General features: G+C 42.4%; 1 long non-coding RNA gene across 2 annotated transcripts; it reads left to right on the top strand.

Annotated features, from left to right (window-relative positions):
* Positions 1-2,725: 2,725 nt before the first annotated feature.
* LOC141740063 (uncharacterized) lies at positions 2,726-9,268 on the top strand. 2 transcript variants are annotated; one of them, XR_012585870.1, is made up of 4 exons: positions 2,726-2,783; positions 3,430-3,666; positions 3,810-3,874; positions 8,812-9,268. It is a non-coding gene; the product is annotated as an uncharacterized LOC141740063 (long non-coding RNA). The 2 variants fall into 2 exon arrangements; XR_012585871.1 differs by lacking the exon at positions 2,726-2,783 and adding an exon at positions 3,138-3,323 and having other exon boundaries at positions 8,812-8,928.
* Positions 9,269-10,627: the final 1,359 nt, after the last annotated feature.

The raw sequence follows: 10,627 nt of genomic DNA on the forward strand, positions 1-10,627 counted from the left end.
ATTTGTCTTTGTTCCACAAAAATGTACTATGAACTACACCACTCATCTTTTTGGCCTGGAGCTTCATCTACATAGCAATGCAGTGCTGTGATTAGTAATACCACCCCAGAGCATCTTTTCAGAGTTAAGAAAAATATTAGGCGTGCTATTAATACCACCCATTGCACACATTGATGTGAGAAATTATTATTTGTACAGCTTCCCTTCTGCATTATTTTACATTCTGCTCCAGTTCATATACAAGTGAAACCTATGAGCATTTCCTGCCTTGAGCCCCTACCTTTGTGTAAGTGGTCTTTAGGTCAGACCCGAGGAAAAGCTGAATAATCATATTCCCAGCAAGAACAAACACCTGGCTGAGCCTGGTAGTTCAAGGTATGAAATTTGGTCATTAAGCAGGCAGCGGGCTTTGTGCAACACATGCACCAGGAGCATCCTTACCAGGCAGCGTGTGTGCTCCTTTTCACATCTAGCAGGAAGGTCTGGGCCCCCAGCACACAGGAAAGGGTTCCTGCTCCCCCCTCACTGCTGGGCTGAATTGGTGCTGGGAGCTACGCAGGCACCCCAGGAGGAGTCCCCAGGGGACCCCCAGAGTCCCTGCCCACTCAAGGCAGGCCACAGCCTCTACTAGAGAGCTAAATTGGCAAGTAATGAATTCATTTGAGTTTCTTTAACTGAAAGGAAAAGAAAGCTACAGAAAAAAAGTGGTTATGAGTGCTTTACATCCTGTCTCCTTAATCTCCTAAGTGTCTATATAGGGTCTGCAGCAGTGATGCACTAGCAAACACTACTCAGTCAGACTGTACTCTTCGTGTCCTTTTTACCCCACTTTCTCCGTATTAACTACAACCTTCCCATGGATGTGCCTGAATGATTTTTCCTTCCTATTCCCGTTTGTCACAACCTCTCCTTTCACTACTTATCTTTGAGGAGCAGAAACCAGTCTTGGCTTGCTACTGATAAAAACAGATACACAGAGATGCCTTCTGCATCTCCCTCTGAGGACCTCACGTCACAGCCAGCAGAGGAATTGGCACTAAATCACCATAACAGAGTATCTTGAGGCATGAGCTCCATCCAGCCTTGTAGGTATTGATAGGCAAAGACATGCCATAGAAGAAATCACTGAGGAAAACTGTGCAGAGCTGATGTTGGCAGGTGACTAGTAAGCCCTAATCCCTTTGGGTCAGGACACGGACATGTGCTAAAAGGCTCAGTCTTTGGATTATAGAGAAAATTAATTTTTTTGCCAAGATCCCTTGATTGTTTCAGACAAATTGGATTAGTAAGAAAGACTTGTTGTTACATGTAATTTTTAGTTTTGAAAATTGTCTTCTGAAAACAAGAGCCTTCTTTGCTGTCCTTTTGATACATGCAATTTTGTCATGCTCATCCTTTCCCAACTGGTTGAGTAGTGTTGCTCTGGAATGTCACACCTCCTCTGGATTTCAAACATACCACAACACATCCACCTCTAGGATGAGTCTCTGTGATAGAAGCAATGATGCCTTCAGTGTTTGCATTTTAATTAATTCAAAATATATTTACCAATTTTGCAAGACCCTAATGAGATTTATAAAGTTTGAGAAACAATTTAGGATCTTTAAAAGAAACCTAGTACAAAAAGAAAATGTTACTTGGACAAAACGTGTCAGAATACCATGGACAGAAGAGCCGTATTTGCACCACTTACAGTGGTGCACAAAGTGGATTTAGGACTCAACAGTGTGCGGAGCAAGTTAAATTGCCTGTCAGCCAGTGCCAGCTGCACCAGAGGCTGTTTTCCTATATGTTTAATGGGCAGGGGTCCAGCATTACTGTCATATCTGCTTCTGTCCTTTGCCTGTCCCTGCAGTATGTAGTGATATCTTCCTACCTTATAAAGCATACTTAGTAGTAAAGCTACTTTCTCTGGCAGTGTTATAGCTTGAAGACTCAGGCTGGGGAAAGAAGAAAAAACCCAACAACAAAACAGAACAAAAAAAGGAGAGTTTTCTTCAAATAAAGAAAAAGCAGTCTTTAGCAATTTAAAACATCTGTTTTAGAGGGTGTACTCCTACGGGTCTCCTTTTATATTTTCTTATCTTTTAATTACTTTTCTCTTAACAGCTCCACATGACAAGACATCATTCTTTCCAGCCCAGGGGGAATGACTGAAGCTCCTGTTTGAGTATCCCAGTGCTTTTCTGACAGCTGTACTACTGACTTTGACTTTTTTCTTTTTTTTTTCTTTTCCTCTGGAGCTCTTGGGACCGGCTAATAGAAGATCTCTGCTGTGAAGCCAGTCTACAACATGGCAGGGACATTGTTTCTCTCTGGCAAATTATTGCTTGCAACAGGTGAGGATGAGTTGTTGGTGCAGACGACAGCAAGCTGTGTGTAGTAGTAATTCCAACTTCAGGGGTCTTCTATCAGAGGATCTCAGTGATACATACAAAAATAGGACGTGAAGCTGATATCTGGAAAGGAAGGACAGAAGAAGACTTCTGAGCTTGCGCCAGACCCCATGAAATAAAAGTGGGTGCCCAAGTGTCCCATCACTGTCCTTTCCTGTTAGGTCTTGGAGCACAAAGGGACAGCAGTCCTACTGAGAGCCTCTAGGGGCTACTGCAGTTCAATAAATAGCAATAAATAAAATGCAAAACTGGTTTTGAGTCTGATATGGGCCGTGTTAATCTCTGGCGTACTATCTTGGATTTCAGAGGAGTTACATGCAATGGAATTTGGCCCACTGACCATGTGCTGTCTGCTCCCACATTTGCCACGAAGGAGAAAGGATGTCAGTGAGTACAGACTATTCTCTTAGGACACAGTGTGTCGTCTTGTTTTCCTGGGGGAGGAATCAGTCTTTCAGTACTCTTTCTTGCTTTGTTCCCTGCTTTCTGATAATATTATAAAAGAAGTATCTCATGTTAGGTTCTGCAGAGAACACACCAACTTTGTGTACATAACAGTTATTTCACTCTTCGCTAACGCCTTCATGAAATTTGTTTTCATTTGAGTTAATAAGAATCACTGTTTTACTAATTTGCTCTTTAAAGATATTATACACCCTTGATAATTCTCTCCCACCACATGGGGTTTGGCTCACTGTGAAGTGTTGTACGCAACGTACGAGATGCAGCGAGAGAGCGTGCATGTGAGAGAAGGGGAGAGCTGGAGTGCAGCGTATTTAAGAAGCTCAGACTTTAGGAGGAAATCTCTACAGGATATCAAAGCAAATTTCAATCCAAGAAGATTTCTCTGTGTCAATAGATGTAGCACAAGGACTGCCTGTTGTTTCATAAACAATGAATCTTCTCCAGCCTATAAATAATGTAGAGGCAAGTCTCAGGATTTTTAAAAAATTCTGCTAGCTTGAGGCTACCTACCCAGCATGCCTCCTTGTTTACAACTTCCAGTACAAACATATATTGTGTTTGTTTTCAGACAAAACATCAGCTTTCCTGACTTCTGGAATTAACCTCTAGTACATATTAGCAGCAGCCTTTTAAGCAGTTTTTACGCTGAGAGACGTTCAGCACGGTGACTGCGGAGGGGTGTGCTCTCACGCAGCCGAGAGGTGAGCTCCTTGGCATGAGGTGTGCAGTGCAGCCCTGTCAGCATACGCTGCTAAAGAGTCACCGCAATCAGCTGCCAGTCCCTGGGCAAGCACCTCCTCTTCAGGTAAGCACTCTAAAAGCCATTTACAAATGTAAAATGAAACAGCGCGTTGAGTAAAGGTGCTACGGCACCTTACACAGATCTGGGGATTTGAGCAGGGGCCACACAAAGGAATGGATTTGTGACATTCAGCTTTTTGTTCAAAGGTAGCAGGTATGTTGTCATCCTTGGCGGGCGAGGGCCTGAACTCCCGACATCTCCAGGAGCGCAGGTGAGTGCCCCAGCTGCTTGAGCCCACCTCGCATTTCATTCGTCTCTCATCCCACAGTTTCTGTATTCTTTTTCCTGTGCAGATGCAGTGAGCCCAGAGCAGAGAGCCTCTGGAGGCTAGCCTGTCTCGGCAGGGTTAGGAACCATTTCCACAGTGTGGAGGCATGTGCTTGAACCCTGGCAGGCTGCAGAGGGCACAGAGCCCCTGCCTGCCGCTTCCTAACCAGCAGGATCTTGTAGGAAATACAGGAGCTTGTCCCTTTTGCGTGGTGTCTGATCCTGTCCCTGTGGATGGGGTGTACTCCATGACAAGTATTTGTCTGTGTAATTTTTAGACCCTTACTAGATTGGAGATACTCAGGCAGAGGGTGCTTTTATGTCGTCAGGAAAACAAAATCCTGGGCATCTCTAGAGCTTATGTCAAGGAAAACAAAATGCAAGACAGTGATGGAGTGTGGGCAGCAAGGGAGATAAGTCCAGATAGCAATTCTGGAGTTGAGCACCTAAAATCCACTTTCTTACAATTTTGGGAACTTTTAGTCTTCATTGGAATTTTCCTGAAACACCTTGTTTCAAAATGGAGGCACATATGACAAAATAAAATTTGGGTCAAAGACAATTTAGTCTATGGGTCTGTCTACTGCATTTTACATGAAAAAGTTATAATGATGAAAGGCTTCTGTCTGGGACTTGAGTCTTGGCTACTTCTAAATGTCTTCAGAGCTTTATCTTTGTTGTTGGCCACTTCGTTTTTCTGGAAGCTTTTTTAAAATGAACCAGAGGTATTCAAAAGTGAACGCAGTTTATTCAAAAACACATTTTGGGGTTCAAGAAGTCACGAATGGTTCGCTCCAATACAACGTAATGAACCAAGACTATAATGGAGTATGGTCAACACCAGAGAGCTGGATTGAGTTGGGATCAGTTGAGGAACAACTGCAACTCATAACTGTCCGTCAGCTTTTCGATGCTGTTTGGGAAGGAGCATCCACCCAGATCTTCCCAGTTCTCTGAATCTTGGCTACAGGTGTCCACATCATGAAAGCAACCCAACAAACTGCTCAGCCAAATTCAGTGCGCAGCCACAGAGGGCAAATTCCCCTCTCCCCTGATTCGTGCTGATTCACTCAGGACAGAAAGGAAGTAGTTTCTTGGACAAACTCTGTCTGTAGCTGTTGTGCCAGCGATACCCATTTAGGATCTTTCAGCCTGGCGTTGCATAATCATGAAGTGTACCTGCAAAATGTAAGCAAGAAAAAACTTGGCGTTGTATGAACTTAAGAATGCAGCGAGGGGGAGGGAAGGGTCAGCAATTCAGCTGCTATCGCTGTCGGTCACCCAGAAGGTGATCTATTCTCAGGCTTTTGTTAGCTCTTAAAAGTATTCCAGGTGCTAATCTAAACTCCAGGCCCTACATATCCAGCTGAGGTATTACTTCCTTACTGCCCAAGTCAGGTTTTGTGTTCTACAAATGCTCTACAGGAATATCATTATAAATCCATAGCTGAAAGAGCCTGTGCATCTTAAGTGCTCTTTCGTTTTCCACCTCTGAATATTCTGCCAGCAGAGATTTAGAACATTGGCTCTGTAAATGCTTTCATGTCAAGACTAAAGGCAACACTTGTTTAATTCATTCTTTGACCCAACAGTAGCTTTATCTTAGGTTATCGCTTGTTAAGCTCTTTAGAATGTTTTAAACATGAAGGGGGCTGCTGTGTATATATATCCAGTGTACTGTATTTTACTTGTACAAATTTGACAGTAGTGATTCATAAACATCAAAACCACTTCCTTTCTGTGCTGCAAATTATGCTTTACTTTAGCTCCATTCAGAGGATGTGTAACCCATTCTAGAAAAAAAAAAAGAAAAAAAAAGAAATGCATTTGTCCTCTACCTGATTTGTAATTCTTTATTGCAGGTCACAAGAGCTTGTGTGTATATATTTTTATATACACTTTTGTGTATAAAAGAGAGGGTTTGTGTGTATGTATAAATATACATGTATATATAGTTTGAGTCCATACGTATTTATAAATATAAATATGCACACACATGACAACAATTGTAGCACTGATGTATGCTGTGGTGTAAATGGAGGACTGGATTTATACATCGAATGTACTGCAACCTGATTACAATAACATTTAAGGTTGCCTGTACATCATTCATTGGCAGTGCAAAACCAAAATAATTTACACTACTCTGTGCAAACCCATTGGTTCTGCCAGCATAGAATTTATCCCTAAATTTTCAAAAAGCTACAAGTGTATTTAAAATTAGCATCTGACAGTGACCCCCAGAACTGTGGTCAACAGAATCATTCTGGATTTGCATCACATAGCAAGTATCAGAAACTCAAAAGTTTCGTATTACAAAGAGTCACAAAACTAACTTGGTAACAGTCTGTGTATTTACTCCCACCAATGATGTTGTCTACATCATAGGACAGATAAATTTTCACCCAAACATCCCATTCTTGGGTTGTAGCCTGATTCCTCCCTCCCTGAATGTCATGACAAGACCTGAGTACTTGCCACTCTCTTATTGCCTCTTTAAAAAAAAAAAAATTAAAAAAAAATAAATTGGATGAAAGCAGAGAAGGAGCCACAACATCTTGCAGTAAGTTCAGTAAATTCCCCAGTCCGGCTAAACAGGGGACCAAGGACTGCAATGCAGACAGAGCAGCTCAGCCCTGTGTGGGGGAGGTGGGTGCTATTTCAAATATTTGGTCTCAACATCCATCTTGACTTCTAGTTACCTGCTCTGACATCCGCACCAAAATATTTAATAAGCACATAACATACCAGAGTAAAACTGCAAACCTCAGTGTCAGATCAGGGAACATACCATCTGCTACTTGGTCATACCAGCTTCAAATATATATGCTGCAGTTCTTGGTGTACACATGACTCACAAGCCAGAGATGGGGAAGCCCTTGGCAGCCGATGGCTGCTGGTGGCTGTGCTGTGTCACCGAAGCACATGCAGCTCTTGTAACCCAGTGCCGATCCGTTAGGACGCAGGCACTGACAGCAGCAGACCTCTGTCAGATGCCTTGGCCCTGAGTGATTTCTCAGCAAGATATGTTAACAGGAGTTACGTGAAGAAAATACCCTGAGTGAAAGAATAGGACAGCTAAAGCTAAAGCTCCATCAGGAGGGAGATGCTTTAGAAACATGGGAGACAGCTAGACAAGGTTTAAATGATCGGCTTTGTAACTGCAAGTAATGGTTGCCAGCAGCAAGGGGGATACTTAGAAGAGAGCTTTCTTTTTGACACATGCTTGTTTTGAAGCACTGTGTGGTTTTAATAGTTTTCAGTTAGTGCAGTCTGCAAAGCCTAGCTATGAAAATGAAATACAGAACTGTAGAGAGAATGTGCCACGTGCAGAATTAACCCTGACAACACATATTTTTTTAACGGGGTTGTTCAGCCTGGAGAAGAGGAGGCTCCAGGGAAATCATATAAAGGCCTTCCGGTATCTGAAGGGGGCCTACGAGAAAGCTGGAGAGAGACTTTTTGTCAGGGAGTGTAGTGATAGGACGAGGGCTAATGGCTTCAAACTGGAAGATGGTAGATTTAGATGAGGTAACAGGAAGAAATTTTTCATTACGAGGATGGTGAGGCACTGGAACAGGAACACAGAGAAGAGGATGCCTCATCCCTGGAGGTGTTCAAGGCCAGGCTGGATGGGGCTTTGAACAACCTGGTCTAGTGGAAGGTGTCGCTAGCCATGGCAGGGAGGTTGGAACTAGATGATCTTTAAGGTCCCTTACAACCTAAACCATTCTATGCTTCTATTTATGTGTGGTTGGGGGTTAGAGGGAAATACAACACCTCCTGTTTTGTAAAATATCACACCAGGTGCTGTGGAAGATGGAGACAGACAGTGCTGTCTCTGCTAAATCTCTGGTTCTGTGCCATGAAAGCTAAAGGCTGAATTAAGTGAGCAAAATGCCGTGTCCCAGACAAGTTTGATGAGGTCACTGACACACCTAAAGCCAAAAAAACTTTCAATTGCTGTCATTTTAGTTTCCTTTTGAGTTCAGAAGGGCTTCTTTAAATTTGCTACCATAACTCATAACAAAGGAAAATCATAGCTCACAGTGAACAACAAAACCACACTTTCTTCTTCTTTTTTTTTTTTTTTTTTTTTTTAAGGAAGTGCATATATTTTTAGGAAGAGTAAACAGTTAGAAAGCCCTAAAGCTAGCTGATACTAATGATTTTCTATTCAACGCACGGAATCGTCCGAAATAAATAAATAAATAAATCAGCTGTCAGTCCTGTGCTTATTGTTGCATTAATGTCAAATTCATGAAAAGGGTAAGTATGTAACGTAGTATGCTCCGCTAGTACCAAGGCAATGACATCTTTTTTAGAGTGTGAGTAGGAGAAATGATTTCAGCCATATATTTTGAATATCTATTTGAAGCTATCACTTTGCAGCGAATAAAATGTGTTTTATCCTTGTTAAGTCTGCAATCAAGTCTAGCGCTGTGGCTTAGTGGGCTAATGTTCTCATTGCTTCAACTTTCTTGCTTGGCAGGGGATCAGCCTCTCTCTGCTGCTCACATTGAGCAGGCAAACTTGCAGATTTCAATCCTGCTGGCATTTGTCTCTGAAATAAATGGGCTATAAGTATACCTTTTGGCCTGAGAAGGAAATCGTGAATCTGGGAGCCTTCCCCTCAGCCAGTGTAGGACCTCAGAGAGGGGCTGATGTTCCTTCACCATCAATGTCATTACAAACGATGTGGCTCCTTAGCAAAATGCTTGAAACACATGCAGAGAATTAAATTAGCCATGGCAAGAACAACAACAAAACCCAGCCTATAACCCTTTAGAAAAAAAAAAACAACACTCAGATGAAAGCTATGGGACTAAATAACTTGAACTTGAATGGAATTATCTGGAGTTTTTTTCTGTTTCCTTGCAGGTCATGTAAGAAGGGAAAACAGCGCTGCACCTTTGATGTAGTTTTAATAAATATTCAAAGTCCCTTCAATTACTGCCTGAGTAATTAGTGTGGATGCAAATAAAATGAGGAACAACAGAATGACTTTCTGGGCTTCCTCAGGGGACTGGACTTTGGAAGTAGCAGCACTGTATTATATGTGATGAAACTTTGAAAAGAGAGTAAAGGAGAAAGCTGAGAATAGTAGGTGGTGGAAGCCTCCCAAACACACTACATTGCTAGCTGAGCATGTGGAAGAGTCTGCATTAGCATTGCAACCTTCAACTGCTGTGATTTGCCAATCACAGTTTTGTAAATGATACTTCCTTGCTCTTTGTGCCCTGAGGGAAGTCTCTGTGCATTACCCTGCTGCCTGCTTGAGTGAATCCTTTATAGCAAAATAAACCTGGCCAGGAGAAACAGAGAATGTTTTTAAGCCAAAACACCTATGAAGAAGCTTGTTTTTGTAGTGAGAGTTTAATTCTAGGAATCTCATCTAGCCCATCTTATCCTTTGATCCAGAGGTTCCCTGTTGTTACCAGCCTTTTTCAGAGGCACTCCAGGATCCTTCTTGCAATTCCTCACAGTACTTCAGAAACACCACTGCTCCCAGGAAAACAGGCAGGACTTCGTGGTGTCTGTTTTTAAGCTGTTACAGTTGATGAAAGTATTTTGGACTGTCTTGGTGAAGAACATCAGAGGGCCTCTATGCTGTCTTGAATTAGGCTGATAGATACCTCCAAGTTCATGGATTAGTCATATTGTTCTCCCATTGTAGAGGTTCCAGAAAGAATTTAATTCATATGGAAGAAGAGATACATCTTGTTGTCTCACTCAAACATCTCTCAAGCTACCAGCTGGACAACCACGTAATCTCCACCACGACACGGTGGTAGGGTTCTACTCCCAGTTTTTTTCATTCACTAGCTCAAAGTTCCCATTGTAGTTATCACTTCACGTGACTCTGTGGTTGCAAGGATGGTGGTGTGTGTCACTGGAATCTATAGCCTGCCAATTTTCTAAGAATTGTATCATCACATGCTATGTGGACCTATCCTCTCAGTCTCGGTGACCGAGCACCGTGGGGATAGAGTTGTCTCCTGTGATGCCACCATCTTCCAGTGAATCTGAAATGTGCTGGTCTTAGCAATAGTAGAATTTTCCTAAAACTTAAAAATGTGGACAATAGTTTGAGTATTTCATGCCTCAGTCAAGCCAGTTGAAAGACTGGGGACTGCTGGATGAGGGATAAAACCTCTGGAAATCAGAACATGGATGTGAATGGTTCAGTCATCTTTCTGTGTTTCAGCTTCCTGTTTTGCATTTTACAATTTCTAGCAGCAGACAGGTGCTTTAGGGAACCTGTATGGGGGATGTCATGCTTCCTCTGCTCCTATTCCCATAGACAGGGCAGTGTCTGTGACTGACTCTTGATACTCACATTCCTACTTTGGAGGACGCAGCCCACATCAGTCAAAGCTTCTGGGTGAGAGGAAAATCTGCACAGGAAACAGGATCCTTCTGTTCTGCTAATGCTGGTTAAAAAAGACTCCCTTTCTGACTGTCATTTCAGTGGTCCACAGCTTTCTGGATTGATAAGGGGCTATATTTATTATCCATTGCCTCCTTCTGTGACTCAGCAGCAAGCAGGCCGAGATTCACAAACAAAAGTAAAATGACATCAGCAGCTGTCAAATAGAAAAAGACAAAGCTGACAAAGGCATTTTGCTTTAATGCTTCTAAGCGGATATTGCAAATAACAGAGTGCACACACACACAGAGGAATATTCAACATGGA

This window comes from Larus michahellis, chromosome 3 (assembly GCF_964199755.1).
Source record: "Larus michahellis chromosome 3, bLarMic1.1, whole genome shotgun sequence".
Classification (NCBI taxonomy): Eukaryota; Metazoa; Chordata; class Aves; order Charadriiformes; family Laridae; genus Larus; species Larus michahellis.